The sequence below is a fragment of the Oenanthe melanoleuca genome, chromosome Z, assembly GCF_029582105.1.
Source record: "Oenanthe melanoleuca isolate GR-GAL-2019-014 chromosome Z, OMel1.0, whole genome shotgun sequence".
NCBI lineage: Eukaryota > Metazoa > Chordata > Aves > Passeriformes > Muscicapidae > Oenanthe > Oenanthe melanoleuca.
Window position 1 is genome coordinate 46,687,277 of NC_079362.1, and position 18,488 is coordinate 46,705,764.

An 18,488-nucleotide genomic window follows, 5' to 3' on the forward strand; every position below is an offset into this window, starting at 1 on the left:
TTGTCTGTTCATTTTACGTAGTTAGATGTTGATGTCAAAGACAGCAGAAAAGGTGGTCCTAAAACATAAGATTGTAGACTTGTGTAGTGGGTGGTCTCTGGGCTGGATGGCAGATACCCACCAGAGCAGCTACATTAACCCTGTCCATAACTGGACAGAGGAGAGGAAATGTGAAAAGGGATTCATTGAGATAAGGATAGAGAGAGATCACTCACCAAATACTGTCACAGCATCAAATTAGAGAAATTAATTGAATTTATTACAAGCAAAAGCAGGGTGGGATAATGAGAAATAAAATAAGACCTTGAAAAGAACATCCTCCAGCCCCACCCTCCTCCCCAGCTCTCTCTCCTGCCCTGCAGTGGTGCAGGGAGACAGGGAATAGGCTATGGTCATTTCATCACTTCTCCCACTGCTAAGGGAAAGGAGTCCTTCCCTTGCTCCCAGAGGGGATCCTTCCATGGCACACAGTTCTCCACAACCTTTTCCAATGTGAGTCCATCCCACAGGCAACAGTTCTCCCCCAGCTGTTCCAGGATGGGTTACTCTTCCATGAGGTGTGTGTGTCCTCCCCTGTGTCCTTCAGGCACAGCCTGCCCCAGTGTGGGTCCCCAGTGGGACAAGTCCTACCAGGAAACTGCTCCAGCGTGGGCTCCTCTCTCCCCAGGTGTGCAGGTCCCTGCCAGGAGCCTGCTCCAGCATGGACCTGCCAGGACCCATGGCCATGCTGCTCCCAGGCATCACCTGCTCCAGCGTGGGTCTCCTGCACGGGCTGCACGTGGATCTCTGCATCCCTGTGGGTCTCTGCATCCCTGAGGATCTCTGCATCCCTGTGGGTCTCTGCATCCCTGAGGATCTCTGCATTCCTGTGGATCTCTGCATCCCTGTGGGTCTCTGCATCCCTGAGGGTCTCTGCATCCCTATGGGTCTCTGCATCCCTGAGGATCTCTGCATCCCTGTGGATCTCTGCATCCCTGTGGGTCTCTGCATCCCTGAGGATCTCTGCATCCCTGTGGGTCTTTGTATCCCTGAGGATCTCTGCATCCCTGTGGGTCTCCTTGGGCTGCAGGGGCACAGCTGCCTCACCATGGGCTGCACCACAGACTGCAGAGGAGTCTCGGCTCTGGCTCAGCCTGGAGCACCTCTGATCCCTCCTTCTGCACTGCCCTTGGTGTCTGCAGAGTTGTTCCTCTCACTTGTTCTCACTCTTTTATATCTATGCAATTACATCTGCATAACAGCATTTTTTTTCTCTGTTTGTATGTATGATGGGGCACTTCCACCATCATAGCCACTAGGTCTAGCCTTGGGCAGGAGTGGGTCTTGGAGCCACCAGGGTTTTAGTCTCCCAGACATGGAGGAATCTTCTGGCAAGTTCTCCCAGAATCCACCCCTGTAGTCTTCCTGCTATAAAAATATCCAGTACAACTTCAATAAAGCAAGAAGCAAAGCAAGGTTCTCTGCTACATTCCTTAAATTCTGCTCATTCACATGACCAGCAAGTTATCAGAATCAGCATTCATTAGCAGTGATTCTACCTTCTACACCATGAGAGGGTGTGTCTTGGTTTAGAGACAAGTTTAGGAGAAAAACACCCAGGAATGAGTGTTTCCTCTCAAATAAAGAAATGAGTACTAATAACGACAGTGGAAAAAGAGCTGTTTATTGACAAAGCAAGTGGCCACACAGCACGGGGGAAAAAAAGGGTAAATAAATGCTATCTATTGAAGAATCAGAGTTTAGTCCCTCTCATTGAAGCAAAAATCACCTGAAATGCCAGGGAAAGAAAAAAAAACCTCAATGGCCAGCAGCATGGTGGAGAGAAAAAAATGCCTCAAGAGGAAAAAAACCCAAAAGGTTCACACAGCAGATGGAACCCAGTGAATCTCTGATGTTGGTCCCCTCTTCACAGCCCATGAAGCACTGGGGCTTTCTCTGGCTCAGCTTTTCCCAGGTCTGGTGTCAAAACAGAGCAGCCCCTCACCTTTACAGCTGATCCTTCTCCTACTGGTCATTCTCTCTGATCTTGGACCAAAACCAAACTGTCCCATTGACATTGAAAAATGCTGCTGAAGGATTGCTGCTGCACCCTCTCCAACGCCAGGGAATGGAAAAAACCTTCTTGATTAAGCTAACAAAAGCTAGCTATGCAAAAAGAAAAAACAAGTTAATGTGGCACCTGGATGCCTGGGGGTGAGACTTTTAAAAAAGCCTGCCAAAGAGCTCCAAGGCTCCCTCTAGACACACCTTAAAGCTACATCAACCACTTCTGGGCATAGAGCAGATGATCAGGGTATAGACTAATCACCATAAAACACCCCAAGACAGGGTGATATGCTGCTCTACCAAACTGGAACCTTTTGCAATGGAAACAAGGGGATTTAGCAGCAGGATTACACAAGAGTTAAAGAGGCAATGTGGAGGAAGGAGATACTAGTGTTAAGAGCTCTGTTTTTGTTAAGAGCTTCATCTTAAGGTTTTTGTCTGTAAAAAACAAACCTCTCAGACAACAAAAAAGATGGCATCTTTGTCCTTAGAGCACCATTTATGGTGTCTAATAGGGCAGAGGTAAGTACTGCAGGAGGATAGTTTCACAGAATCTGTTTCACAGGTTTAGTTGTTTTGGTTGTGTTCTTTAGAATATTCATTCCTCATTATTCAGAGAGCTTCTCAGAATATCCCCTTTTGTAAAGAACACTGGAAAGAGAATTGGAAAAGTGGCATCTTATTAGCTCACTGCTCTCAGAATTCATTTCCTTCCTTAAACTACAGCAGCCCTGCTGGGCTTTAAAGCTCCATCTCCCATTTTATTGTTAAGAACAAGAAATTAAGAAATCCATATGAGTCTGTGGCCTCTAGGTATACTTTTGAAAATGCAATTACCAGCTCCTTCATTTTATTTTATAGTACTGAGTTTAACAAGGTTAGAAAGATGGGATTAGATATTTACTCACATGTAATGTATATAAGATGAAATGCACATCACTCTAATTATCCACTGTGGGCTCAAATTAAAACAGGTTTTTGCTGACTTCTCGATCTCTCTCCAGTTCCACATGGTAAATCTGATTGACTATATCCAAACTGATCAGTTTGATTAAAGAGCTTTAAAAATTCAATAACATTTTTGAATTGTATGCTGGCAGGTTTCCTCACTCTGCATCTACTGGAAAAAAAAATCCCCCCAAAAAAATCAAACTATAACAACAAATCTCCAAAAAACCAACTCCAAACTCTTCTAGGCTCGAATGCTTGTAAGCCATTTATTTTTCTGTTGGCAGAGCAGATTGGAGCTATGATGGACAAAACTCTAATATGTCAGAGAGGACATCCTTGGAATTGTATTTTGCCTCTGCATTGACTTGAAAGATAACACTAAACAGGTACACAGGTGGGATTAAAAAATATCTCTCTTTATGAGAGGTTTGAGATAAAGGGAGTTTGATACTGGAATCAAAAGCCATGCACAGAAGCAAAACAAATCAAGGGATTCATTCACCACTTCCAGTGAGCTGGCAGGTGCTCAGCCATCTCCAGGAGAGCAGGGCTCCATCATTTGTAATGGTCACTGGGGAAGACAAGCACCATCACACTAAATTTTCCCCCTGTTCCTGCTTCTTCCCCCCACCTTTTATACTGATCAGGATGTTGTAAGGTCTGGAATATCCCTTTGGCCAGTTTGGGTCACTTGTCTCGTCTGTGCCCCCTCCCAACCTCCCACAGACCCCCAGTTCCCCACCAGCCTGGCAGTACAGAAAGTGGAAAAGGCCTTGCCTGCATGCAACACCTGCTCACCAATAACAAAAACATCTCTATATTATCTGCTCCATGTTCAGCACAAATCCAAAGTACAGCCCCATACCAGCCACTGTGAAGAAAATTAAATCTACCCCAGCCAAAATTATTTATATATATCAATATATATCAATACATGGGGGAAGGATCTTTTGTCCTGTTATTTTCAATTCCATGATTCTACGTACAGTATATATAAACATAATCTCAAATAATGAAGAAAACTTTTTAATCTTTTAAGAGTTTTTTCTGGTGATGTCTCAAATCATTTGTTAGCTGTAATTTTGGCTTGAGGTAATATCTCACATGTGTGCCAATGGCCAAAGTTGTTACTGAATGATGAGTACTTTAACACACTAAGGAAATACTCTCTGTGTCTTTGCTACATCAGAGACCCAGTGGTAAAAATCAGTCTGCTTTATATAGCTGATGATCAGATCTTGCTGGTCTACCACTGATAGTTTATAAAAATATATTTTTTTTTAAACAAGAAGTCTAGTATTATATTTTCTTCAGATTTTGTCTCATGGTGGTTTACCCCCTGATATCCATAATTTTTCTTGTTTATCATTTCCTTTTTCTGTTTCTCTCAGTGCTGTCCTAATGTCAGCTGAACCCTGTCCATGTCATAAAGCCTCATATTACACAAATAGTGACAGCAGGCCCTGAATCTGTAAAAGCAAATTTCCTTTTGTTCCTGTGGTACTGTTTTCCTGATTTTAATCTCAGGTCTTCTATGCAATGTGTTCTGCCTTGACAGACAGAGCAGGTCATAATGCAACCTGTTTGATTTAATGCTGAGATAAGACATGGAGTTAATATGGTATTCATGATGAAATTTACACTAATAATGGTTATCAAGACTGTGCCCTCACCTGCTCATTGTCACATGCCACCACCACAAAATTGTGAACTGTTGTAGATGAAAAAAGAACCAAAACTCTCTTGATAACATGCAATTAGACAACACGTGGGAATTAAGCTAAACTTCCCCTTTGCAAATTGATATTCATTTGTTCCTGCACCACCCTTGTGGCAGCAGAATTACTTGGTATTATATGTGCTAGAAGAAAATCCATGCCCTTGATGCTGAATGAATCTGAGAAGGATTTGTGCCTCAGAAAGAGAAATAGGGCAACTTGTTTTGCACACCTGCTTGCAGCAAGAGTCCTAACTTGTTTCTCTTTAAGTCTGAACTTTCTCACAGAGCACCCCAGTGAGGGACAATGTATCTGACTGCTTCTCTGTGAGGTGAGCAGTACTACCTCTACTTGTTGCTCCTTGCCTATTCAAAAATGACTCTGTTATTACCTGTTCATGTTCTTGCATGGTATTCATAATACATGAGCAGAACTTGGTGAGCCACATCGATAATTGAATATATCAAATATTTAGTGATAGTTGTGTACAACTGAATAATTCAGGGCTAAATCACTGCTATGTTCTAGGGAAGTTTCAGAAGGGGTTACAGGATGTCAGTACCACATCAGCTCTCCATGGCTAGCACTGATTTAAACCCAAGGGACACTCTGACTTCTTGGGTTCTCTGGAATGTTGGATGTGTTCTGATTTATAGTGTGGCAGGATCATGGGCTCACAGCATGGACAGTTTCACAGGACTTCATTTGTGAGGAAATCTGGGCTGGGACTCAGAGGCCTTGAACCCTGCACAGGGGAAATGAGATGCAGACTCAGAGCCTTCACTTGCTTCTGTGTACCAGCTCCATGAATACATGTCTGCTGAAAACAAGTTGCACTGGAAAAGGAAAATTTTATTTCACTATGATTGCTTTTTTTCCAAACACTAACAGTATCCTCCATGGGAACAGTTGCCTCTTTATTCAGCCAGTGAATCTTCAGGGAAGAATTAGTTTATTGCATTAGAAGTCTTAAATTACAGTTGCTAAGGAAAACTTGGATTAATTGCTTTTTTGAATGGAAAATACTTCTCAGTTAATTATGATACCTATAATGAAGCAGTCATAAGACATGTTTTGTTTTTGGGAAACATAAAATTATGTCCAAAGATTCCAAATTTCAGGCTTCTACATAGATACAAATATTATAAACTTTGTTTTAAAAATCAGAGTTGAAACAATTTCCTTGCACGTGTTTTTAATTCAAAAATTTTATAATCTGTTTTCTTCACTTGCCTAAATTTCTCTCCCCTCTTCACTGCAGGATGACGATAATGATGTATATTGAAAACCCTTTCTAGCTGAATACCAAGATTGTAATTCAATGAAGTGCTCTACCCTCATTCATAAATCACCTGAAGGCTGCTCTTGTGTCAGCAGAACTCTTCAATTGAATTACATGCTTCTACTCAATCAAGAATCATCTATATCACATTATAAGGTGACACAACTCACTCTGTGATAAGGCTGTGAGGTCCACGTAGTGTTACTGTTCAGAAGCTTGTGTCTCAATAACTGCAGCTTAGTCTTAGTTCAAATTTGACACAGTTGATTACCACTGGTAGCTCCATAAAAATGCCTGCTCTACTTATAAAATAGATCACTCTTCAGATATACTCCTGTTAAAGGATTTTTTTTCTCCTGGAACATCAAAGCTATTTTGGGACTAGATTAGACTTTTTTTTTTGAAGCATCTGGTCCCTATCTCAAGTGACCAAAAATTTCCAAAATATTAAGTTAATGTACTAATGAAGAATACACCAGATAGACAGTATGAGTTTCAACTAATATTACATATTGTAATAATACTGCTGTTAATCATTTTAATGGCCCCCTTACTATAATATTGCTGTTTGATATCTCTCATTGAACTTGAATGCTATATTTTCTAGTTCCCACTTATTGTGACCTTCTAGTATTTAAAATTTGAAATATATGAGTCTTGTATAAACAAATTGCAAAGATCAGCAGAAAAGCCGGTTTTACACAGATCTAAAAATTATGAAAAAGTCTCATCCAATGTTGTAGATAAGAGATTTAATTCACTTTTAAATTTGAGATTTTTATTCCTCTAGGCTTTCTCTGTAATATGTGGTTAATGATATATGTTAACACTCAGATTAAAGAATAGAATATCCTGAATAAACTAAATGCAAGTGTTAAAATAAGAAAATCTGTCTACTCCCTGCTTTAAAAGATTTCACATTGAATAAGAAATTTGATCGGTCCTATCTCTTCATTATTCACATTTTCCTAAATGTATAGTTTCCTTCCTTGTACTCCAAACCTTGCCACTGTACCTTGACATTGTAAGAAAATGCAGTTCTTTATTACTCCTACACTGAAGGCTGCTAAGCTCACAATTGCTGCATTGTAAGAACTTGCAAAGGGCCAGCTCCCACAGACTGATACTTCAAAATTGCAAGTGAGGAGGAGAGAGAAGAGTGTAGAATAAAAACAAACAAACAAACAACACATATTTCTTTGTGTCCTAAATAGCCTTTTAGACTCCTTATGCCGACAGCCAGATCTTCTTCTCAGAAGAATGCTTTAAAAAATCTAATCACTGCTTATGTTGAACTTCTGGCACAGACAAAAAACATATGAATAATTCTGCCTTTTAGAACATAGTCAGAATAATGTTCAATAACACAGGCATAGGGCTAAATAATAAAACCAGAAAAATATATAAGCAGAGGCTTCATAGTGAATATCCTCTGCCTTAAACATTGAAGATCACAGTCCTCTGGCGCAAAGGGTGTTACAGCTAAAGAATCTCATTAAATATGTATGTGTAGGAGACCTATAAAGGCAACTGAATTTCTGATTTAGCAGCTTAAATATTGGTTTATCATATAATCATAGAAAGATAGGATATCTTGAGTTGGAAGGGAACCACAAGGACAATTGGGTCCAAGCTGTTTTTCCTTGTGTACCTACCTAAAATGAAACAATATGATTAAGACTGTCATCTAGCTATTAATAGATGTCAGCATCCAAAATCATGGGTAATAATATCAAGTAACTTAATGTTGACAACAGAGAAAAATATTTGGGTCTTCATGTGTGTCTTACACACACCTCCACAGACCCCCACACACTCCATTTCCCTTTCTGCTCTCTGTGATGGTGCAATCTGGTTCATCCTAGGACAAGAAAACCAAGTGGGTTTTGCAGGAGGAGCTGCCTGTATGCTCAACAACTGTATTTTAATTTCAGTGATGAGGGAACAGAGATATTTGCAATTGACTTTGGTGCTTGCATAAGGTTATAAAATGCTGCTGCATATCTGACCAGCTGGGCAAACTGATGTCTCAGTACTGCAAGCAGCTTCTGGGTGGATTTCCCACCCCTCAGCAGGGATGTCTTTTTCACTCTTGGTTGTTTCAATAAAAGGCACTAAGATCCAGTCAAATATGTAGACAGAGTCCTAAAGTAACTACACAGGGACTTTGTTGCTCGATAATTGTGAATTTTGCAAGGCCAAAGACGGCAAATGTGTATTTTTCTAGCCAAACTCTTTAGACACAGACTGTTGGCTAAATCTGAGACTAAGTGGGCCTAGCCCCACCTAGACTCCTCTGAGAAGCTTAGAAAGCAATCTCACTGCAGTTTGGGACTATGAATTAGTCATAGTCACAAGCCATTTTAATAGAGGTGTTATTTAGGCACTGCATTGACAATATTTAGATATTCTATTTGCAATAAATCTAATCATTATCATCCATGTACTCACCGTGTCCTACTTCTTTTGCCTTGCTGAGAGCATACTCTCAACTACTATGCCACAACAGTAAAAAGATAAATGCAAAATTCCTACCTAAGCTTGGGAAATAATCTATACTCCTGAGTAATATATAGGTTGAACTCCAGTTGAGAAAAGTGTGCTTAGTAATGAAAAACATGGAGGAGAAGAAAAATTAGGTAAGTAATTTTGTTCTGTCAGCACTGTATAAATCAAAATCAGAGTTACCCCCAGACAAATGACTGATATGTGCAGACTGCATAACAAAATAGAAAAATGCCAAGTACCCTTAATATTTAGAGCTATCAGTCCTCTAAACTTAAAAGCATTAAAGAAATAACCAAAACACAGGTTAGTTTTTACCTTATTTGGAGGGATTCTTTCTCACAGGTTGATTGCTTTTGCCTTCAAAGAGAAGTTTTAGAAACAAGACAGGATTTTAGTTTTGTGGCTGATTATTTGTCTTCTTAATTCTCCTTCACAGCAGTATTCACAAAGCCATCTGATGGAATGCTCTTGATTATTGGACACTCTAACAGGTGCAGAACTTTGTTTGCTCTTTTGTTCTCTTTCCAACTTGAAATGGGTCAAACAACAAAAAACTAACATTTGTGGATGACACTAAAGATTTTCTGCAGAAATCAAGAGGCTGTGGTAGGATGCCATTTCCTATGGAAGAATGAAGAATAGGAAAAATTATTATGATTGCTCAGAAATTTACTCAAATTTTCGCTATGTCAATGCCACGGACACCAGCAGACATGAAGGGCTTGGGAGAAAAAGTTCTAGTCCAGGTTTTGTTCTTTTTTTGCCTAGATGGGAAAGGGAAAGTAAAGAAGATCATGCTCTTTGTCAAGTGCTTGAAGGTCTGCAAATGCAAAAGACTACATAATATTTTTTATCTTTTCAAGGAAATATCAAAACTGCCCTGCTCCAGAAGAGATAAATCAGAAATCCCAGTGACAACCTCTGAGTACCCCCCAATATCAGAATAAAGTTACCAGAACTGCCCTCACAGAAGAATTTACCAAATACCAGTCTCAGAACACATGCATAAAAATCCATAAAAACTTGAGTGTTTCCCATTTTCTAATGATAGAGTTTTGGTTAATTGGTTGTTGTCTGAGTAGACTTTTCTTAATAGTACATATATTATAGTTTAAGTACAATTATTATTGAAGCTGATCAATATTTTTATGTTTTTTATAGTACCACAATTTCAGTACAATTAGCCAATTTTGATAAAATTCTGAAAGTACCACAATCTTGCTAGGAATCCAACATTTCACAGGTGTGTTAAGACAACAGAAATGGACTTTGACAACATGATGTGGTTGATTCCTCAAGGTTATTATGACGTCTAGGGAGAAATGGACAAATTGAAGTACAAAAATCTTATCTTGGAATGAACAATCTCTCCATTTCACTGCCTGAATGTTATGTTTTTGCTTCCTGCATGGATACTTTAATGAAGTTGCACTGCATGGGAACAGACCTGCTGTGGCTCTGCTTATCAAAATTCGTTTCATTATACCAAAGCTGTCCCTCTATATGTCACTTGAAACTGGTATGCATTGATTATATTGGCAATAGTAATCAAGATTAAATTGTATAATATACCAGATAAAAATGTGTATTTTTCATCATTTGTGATATCATTGTGATGTGTTCTATTGTATTTCCCCATAGATGCAAATTTTAAACACACACCCTAACACATACATTGAAAGTTGTTATTACCCTTCTGAAATTTTTTGCTTTCTGCTTACAGATGAATTCAGAGCCATGCTGTATTGTTTGCACAGCCAGATTTTATAGCAGGGTCTTACAGGGTTGGCTTCTGGGAGAAGTTGCCAGAAGATTCCTCCATGTTCAGGAGAGTTATTGCCAGCCAGATCCAAGACAGATGTGCTTCAGGCCAAGAAGGAACACAACATTGATGATGGAAATGCTTCTGTGATAATATTTAAGGAAAAAAAAAGTTGTTATGCAGATGTAATTGCATAGATATAAAAGAGTGAGAACAGGTGAGAGGAACAACTCTGCAGACACCAAGGGCAGTGCAGAAGGAGGGATCAGAGGTGCTCCAGGCTGAGCCAGAGCTGAGACTCCCCTGCAGTCTGTGGTGCAGCCCATGGTGAGGCAGCTGTGCCCCTGCAGCCCAAGGAGACCCACAGGGATGAAGATCCACAGGGATGCAGAGACCCACAGGGATGCAGAGACCCACAGGGATGCAGAGATCCTCAGGGATGCAGAGACCCACAGGGATGCAGAGACCCACAGGGATGCAGAGACCCACAGGGAGGCAGAGATCCTCAGGGATGCAGAGATCCTCAGGAAGGCAGAGATCCTCAGGAAGGCAGAGATCCTCAGGGATGCAGAGATCCACAGGGATGCAGAGATCCACGTGCAGCCCGTGCAGGGGACCCACGCTGGAGCAGGTGATGCCTGGGAGCAGCATGGCCATGGGTCCTGGCAGGCCCATGCTGGAGCAGGCTCCTGGCAGGGACCTGCACACCTGGGGAGAGAGGAGCCCACGCTGGAGCAGTTTCCTGGTAGGACTTGTGACCCCACTGGGGACCCACACTGGGGCAGGCTGTGCCTGAAGGACACAGGGGAGGACACACACACCTCATGGAAGAGTAACTCATCCTGGAACAGCTGGGGGAGAACTGTTGCCTGTGGGATGGACTCACATTGGAAAAGGTTGTGGAGAACTGTGTGCCATGGAAGGATCCCCTCTGGGAGCAAGGGAAGGACTCCTTTCCCTTGAGCAGTGGGAGAAGTGATGAAATGACCATAGCCCCTTTCCCTGTCTCCCTGCACCACTGCAGGGCAGGAGAGAGAGCTGGGGAGGAGGGAGGGGCTGGAGGATGTTCTTTTCAAGGTCTTATTTTATTTCTCATTATCCCACCCTGCTTTTGCTTGTAATAAATTCAATTAATTTCTCTAATTTGATTCTGTGACAGTATTTGGTGAGTGATCTCTCTCTATCCTTATCTCAATGAACCCCTTTTTACATTTCCTCTCTCCTGTCCATCTATGGACAGGCTTAATGTAGCTGCTCTGGTGGGGGTAACTGGCATCTAGCCACTGTCAACTCTCTACTCTAATATTCATACAGACAGACAGCATACATATATCTCTATACACTTATGTACAAACATATTTCTGTACATGTGTGTGTATCTGTGTATACAAATGTATTTTTCTGAAAATTTAAACATATTTAGGACTTTATATTAGTGTGACTCAATCCCTTTTTAGTTTTGGGGTTTTTTGTGGTGGGATTTTTTTCATTTGTTTTACTCTAGGTTTGGGGTTTTTTTGTTTTCAGTTGTATTTAAGTTGTGCATATCTATATTTTTTACTTCATTGCCTAATTAAATCCTCATAGAAACTCTAAATTACAGGCTATTTTATAGGTCTTTATGTTTCTAAGCTTCAGTTATGTAATGCCATTTCTTGGTGCCATTTGTTCTCCCATTTACTTGACTGCAGGATAAAAACTTTGAAAACACTTATATTTCTAGCAGCGCACTGTTTCCACAGTCATAATCTATGCCATTACTATTTTCCATCACTGTAAACTTATTTCCTTTTCTTTTATTCATTTCTTGCTCATTTCTCTTAGCTTTCAGGAGGTAGTTTGTGAACAGAAGGATGCTGGAAATTGTTAAGACACACAGCCCGCAGAAGCAAGAACACCAGCTGAGTGGTTAAAGCTGATTTTATGGTAAAACTTTAAAGCCAGGAGACTGACATGGTATTTTTTAGGGAAAGGAAAAATGCCTCCTCAAGGGGCACAGAAAAAGGGAAGAGAAGTTTCAGGGAAGGGAAGTTTCAGGGAAGTTTCAGGGAAGTTTCAGGGAAGTTTCGGGAAGGGAAGGGAAGTTTCAGGGAAGTTTCGGGAAGGGAAGTTTCAGGGAAGGGAAGTTTCAGGGAAGGGAAGGGAAGGGAAGGGAAGTTTCGGGAAGGGAAGTTTCGGGAAGGGAAGTTTCGGGAAGGGAAGGGAAGGGAAGGGAAGTTTCGGGAAGGGAAGTTTCGGGGAAGTTTCGGGAAGTTTCGGGAAGGGAAGGGAAGGGAAGGGAAGGGAAGGGAAGGGAAGGGAAGGGAAGGGAAGGGAAGGGAAGGGAAGGGAAGGGAAGGGAAGGGAAGGGAAGGGAAGGGAAGGGAAGGGAAGGGAAGGGAAGGGAAGTGAAGGGAAGGGAAGGGAAGGGAAGGGAAGTTTCAGGGAAGTTTCAGGGAAGGGAAGGGAAGTTTCAGGGAAGGGAAGGGAAGTTTCAGGGAAGGGAAGGGAAGTTTCAGGGAAGGGAAGTTTCAGGGAAGGGAAGTTTCAGGGAAGGGAAGTTTCAGGGAAGGGAAGTTTCAGGGAAGGGAAGTTTCAGGGAAGGGAAGTTTCAGGGAAGGGAAGTTTCAGGGAAGTTTCAGGGAAGTTTCAGGGAAGTTTCAGGGAAGTTTCAGGGAAGTTTCAGGGAAGGGAAGGGAAGGGAAGGGAAGGGAAGGGAAGGGAAGGGAAGGGAAGGGAAGTTTCAGGGAAGGGAAGGGAAGTTTCAGGGAAGGGAAGGGAAGGGAAGTTTCAGGGAAGGGAAGGGAAGGGAAGGGAAGTTTCAGGGAAGGGAAGGGAAGGGAAGTTTCAGGGAAGGGAAGTTTCAGGGAAGGGAAGTTTCAGGGAAGTTTCAGGGAAGTTTCAGGGAAGTTTCAGGGAAGTTTCAGGGAAGTTAAGTTTCAGGGAAGGGAAGTTTCAGGGAAGGGAAGTTTCAGGGAAGTTTCAGGGAAGTTTCAGGGAAGTTTCAGGGAAGGGAAGTTTCAGGGAAGTTTCAGGGAAGTTTCAGGGAAGTTTCAGGGAAGGGAAGTTTCAGGGAAGGGAAGGGAAGGGAAGGGAAGGGAAGGGAAGGGAAGGGAAGGGAAGGGAAGGGAAGGGAAGAACATTTTATTTTATACGCACGTTTTTTATTTTATACATGTAGGTTTGTGCCACAGATAAAGTTGATGAATGAATTAACAATATGAAGCAAGTGCAGTCCTGTACAACAGTACAGTTCTTCTCTCCTGGCCTGTGTCAGGAACAGTGTGGCCAGCAGGAGCAGGGAGGTCATTCCTCCCCTGTACTCAGCACAGTGAGGTCACACCTCGAGTGCTGTGTCCAGTTCTGTCCCCTCAGTTTAGGAGGGACATTGAGTTGCTTTAAAGCATCCAGAGAGGGGCAACAAGGCTGGTGAGTGGTCTAAAGCACAGGCCCTATGAAGAGCAGCTTAAGGAAAGGGGGTTGTTTAGCCTGGAGAAAACGAGGCTCAGGGGAGAACTTTTCACTCTCTACAGCTGCTTAAAAGGTGAGTGTAGGCAGGTGTGGGCTGGTCTCTTCTTCTCCAGGCAAGTAGAGACAGAATGAGGGGACACAGTCTCAAGCTGCACCAGGGGAAGTTTAGGCTAGACATTAGGAAAAAATTCTTCACTTAAAGAGTGACTGGGCATTGGAATGGGCTGCCCAGGGAGGTGATGGAGTCACTGTCCCTGGTGGTGTTTAAGAGAAAAGCCTGGACATGGCACTCAGTGCTATGATTTAGTTGAAGAAATGATGTTAGGTCATAGCTTCAACTTGATGATCTCAAAAGTCTTTTCCTACATAGTAAATTCTGTGATTCTTCTTTCTGTGTCACCCCAAGACTGTCTTAAAGCAAACTGGCTGGGATTCACCTGTACCTGACCACTGCATCATATTCCAGTTCCCCCGTGTGGAAGAAATTACATTGTTCTTGCTCCATTATGTAAAGATACTTGATTTCCCCAAGAGAATATGGGTGACCAGGGAGACAACATATACAGTGCTCTGGAAAACAGAAAAGTCAGAAGACTATGAGCATCAGTGAACATTGCTGGAGAGGCTCTGTTTTATTGTAGTGCTGAATTTCCCACAAATATTGCTGTAAGATCAAGTGAAATAATAGAATATTGTATGAATGAGTCAGCAGCCTGGAATCTCTCAATGTTGTCATACAAGTGAGTGGTCCTCTGGAGTAAAGTAAATTAATTCAATGAACCCCAATAGCATTTCTCAGATAAAGCAACAGGTTGTTTCATAGCTGGAAGCCATTGATGCAACACTCTTTCATTTCTTTTATGAACATGCTAGAACTTATTTAAAAACAATAACATTTGCTGAATAGTTTTCTGAATAGAATCCAGCCACAGAGATGAAAATTTAGAAAACTTCTGGTATAAAGATTAAATAATTATCAGCCACATTATACTCTATGAACTCTATGAATTTTTTTCTTTGCTTAAAAACATGATGAAAATTCCTTTTCATTCAGTGCAATATCCTTGGCTGAAAAAAAAGTAGTTTAAATACTTCTAATTTCCCATGCTGCCATTATCTGATACACAGATTCTAGGTTTATTTGAAGAGATGCTGCCTAGGCAAATAATTTACATTTATGTTTGGATAACATTAATGGATCTACTATGAATACTATTATAACATTTGAAACACTTGAATTTGAGAGGGCTTTTTTTAATTTTTTATGAAGTCTCTTAGAGGCCATGTCCACCTCTCCCCTTCTCCCCCACTCCCAGTTCCTGGATGACACTGAGTTTAAGCAAAACATTTTAAAGTTTATTCAACTATAAAGAGCATATGGGGAAAAATAGGTTTAAAAAAAAAGAAAAGAGAGAGAGAGAGAGAGAGAGAGAGAGAGAGAGAGAGAAAGAAAGAAAGAACAGCTTCTAATACCTAAAACAACATTATAAGTTTTTGTAAGGCATTGGATGGATTTTTTTTTTTTCCAGGTCTGACATTGCACTTGAAGAGAGTAATCAGAGGCAGAAGAGAGAAATGAATAAGAAAGAGCATGTGATCAGTGAGAATAACTAATGCTTTAGCCTCAAGAAGTACTGACAGGGACAATGAAAGAAGTCTTTGAGAGAAGAAGTCTTTGAGAGTAGAAGTCTTCAAGTTTCTCAAATAATAAAATACTGAGTAACAATACATTTTGTAGGAAGAAAACAATTTTTACCATAATTCTTACAATCTGTGCAACATAAGCTGCAGTTCCACTAAACTCTGGTTTCAGAACCTCTAGGGTCAACTCTGGGTGGATACAGATTTGTTGTAGTGAATCTTCAGACAGAAAAAATAAAAGGCCATTTTTCGTTCCTTTAAACAGAGTTATTTCTGAAATTTCATAATAGAAACTTTATCGGTGCAATGCTAGTTGGTAATATCATCAATGTTCAGGTAAAATTCTTAAATTCTTTTTTGTCCTGGGAAGAGTATGCATTTCTCCACTTATGTTTAGAGTCTTTCTCACTTTTAACAATATGTTCCAATTGCACAAGGAAAAAAAAAAAAAAAAAAAAAAAAAAAAAGAGCAACAAAAGCAAACCAAACCAAACAAACACAAAACTATGCAACAATCTAACAACAAAACAATAAGGGCAACAACAATTAAAAAAATAGCCCAAAGCAAGCAAAGACTGGGCTATATATTTGTTTTATAATGAGTTTCTTGCAATGCTAATTCAGGAAGATGAATCCTGAAATTTTGTTATAATTGAGAAGACAACAGCATGAGTGGCCACCTTGCTGCACAGGAATGTTGTAGTAAGAAAGATCTCAGTGCTTGTTGAACCTGCTAAACTTAAACCAGGTGTTAAACCTGCTGCACTGTCTAATCATAATGATAGCACAAATCAGGCAAGGGTAATTCCAGGGGATGAGTTTCAATATTAAGATAAAATGGAAATATTTACACAAAATTAAATATTTTCTCATTTGGAAAAACAAACATTCCTTCATTCCTCTTTAGCATACACTGCCTATTTGGCCAATATGTGCCCTTCTTGGCTGTGCATTATGTGTAATGTTTAAACAACCCATTGCTCTGGTGCAGTGTAGTAGATACAGTTTGTTTCTTAGAGTTCTGTATGTTGACTCATTAAGAATAATATGCACTTGAGATTTTTCAGAAAAGCTGGATAGAATTAAAAAAAAAAAAAAAAAAAAAAAGGTAAAAAATTATATAGTCATTAAAGCAAAATATAAGTTTCTCCTAACTTCAGAGTACAACAGATAACCATTGGATGCCCCATTCATCCAGGGAAATCATCAGGATTTCTGCTAGAAGTACACAATATTCCAAAAATGACAGAAGTGCTTTTAGGGGTAGTTTTGGAGGTAGTTTAAGAAAAGATATCATGAGAAGATTCCTATTTTTTATTGCTAAGGGTCTGTTTGTTGCTTTTAAAATTTTAGTATGGCTAAAGAAAGTGATGAAAAGAACGACAAATCCAATTTTGTCAGAATTCAAGACAGAAATTAGTCTCTCCCTAAAGGATTGGCTGCTTCTTGTGTTCCTTCACACTGTGTGAATCATCAGAAGTGTGTCATAAAATTGGGCATGCCACCTTTAAATACTTGAATCTTTGTTCTACAGTGCACTCTTGTCTAGTTACAGTTTCAAGTCTTCAAGCAAAATAAACGATTTTATTAGAAAGAATCTCCTTGGGTATTTGGGACAGAACAATGTGCTTTCTTTCTTGTCCTTTTTCATTCACTGCTGCTTGCATTATTAGAACATTTTGAAGAAGACCTGTAGGCCTGTCCTGAACTTGTGTAAAGATTTATTTTCCGAAGTTTAGCTGACAAATCACCAAAAATGCTACGCAGCATAAAAGTCATTCTGCTGGTGAGGAAAAGCATACAAATGTATTTAAATAATCAAAACATATAATTTATATTATGCTAATGAATGTCTTACTAATTTAATCAAACTCTTAAGGAACCTGGTGGAGTTTAAAGAGAAATGGAAGTATGAATATCGTTCAATATGCTGGGACACAGTTTAATCCAACAAGCAAAGTACAAACAAAGCTTTCCATCAAAATAATTTGTGTCACTTATGGCTATCATAAAGTTGTAGGTGCACAAAATACAAAAGAAATTTTATAAAATCAACCTTAAACTGTGACCTAAAACCATCTGCATGAAGTTAGGCTGCTCTAAGGACCAGGAGAATTTAGGAAGAAGCTACCTGGAATGAGGCTTCTGTTTTCCCAGACACCTTGAGGACTGACTCAGTAAATTATACCTGCCCATACCTCTTTTATGATTGTATTCCAAGGTTAGGCTAAAAATAATTGTGTGAATAAATAAGTTCAGAATGTTTGAACTGTAACTTGAAACAAAGAGGTGTAGTGGATGTGTGTGTGGCTGCATACATTTATGACTCCTTGTCTCCATCTAATTACGTATCTGTAGACTGCCTGCTCTAAATATTCCTAGAAATATTCTATTGTAGGCTTTCTTTCCAAATGGCTTTTGTATATCATGCTGTGTTCATGCAGTTCATCCTGATGTTGAGGCCTCAGAAGAGTTTAATACTGTGATATGATTTGTTAGGATAGCATTCAGTCTTTTAAAAGTCTTCTGGGAATTTCTTTACATCTAAATGGTTTTTCAAGTACAGATCTCTTAAAACATGAGGGCAGTTCTCCTGGTGGCAACCATCTTTGAAGAAACACAAGCCATCATTCAGTCTATGAATACAAAATTCTTAAAAATATGATTCCACAGAAATTTAGTTTCATAGCTTTATTACCAGAAGATTTGAAAAATATTAGACTGTACCAGAGTTTACTTTTTCGTCTTCCTGTTCCATTGAATTTCCTAGGAACAATGACTCTCTAAGAAAATTCTAACTACTTCAGAGTCACTGAAGTATTCCTGACATGGTAACGTTCATGCACTGGAATTTATGCTGTGACTCTTGGAAGAATTGTGGTTGCAAACAAATTTTTTTTTTCCAGCTGAATAGGTGTTCATACATAAAACTTAGAGATGTAACCTGCTTTATAAATGGCTAAAATATCCTGAGACTGAAAATAAGTCAGGAAAAAAAAAGACACAGTAATCTTTGCTTATACCAACAGATATTTTTAGAAAACACATTTTTTAAACCACTAAGAGGTTCAATCAAAACAATAACTCACTTTCTGCAGATTTTCCTAGACAGTATATCTTTACTGCATAG

The 18,488-nt window shown here is 40.0% G+C and overlaps 1 pseudogene; it reads left to right on the plus strand.

Moving 5' to 3' along the window:
• The first annotated feature begins 700 nt into the window (after positions 1 to 700).
• On the plus strand, positions 701 to 14,024 carry LOC130265479 (uncharacterized; annotated as a pseudogene).
• Positions 14,025 to 18,488: the final 4,464 nt, after the last annotated feature.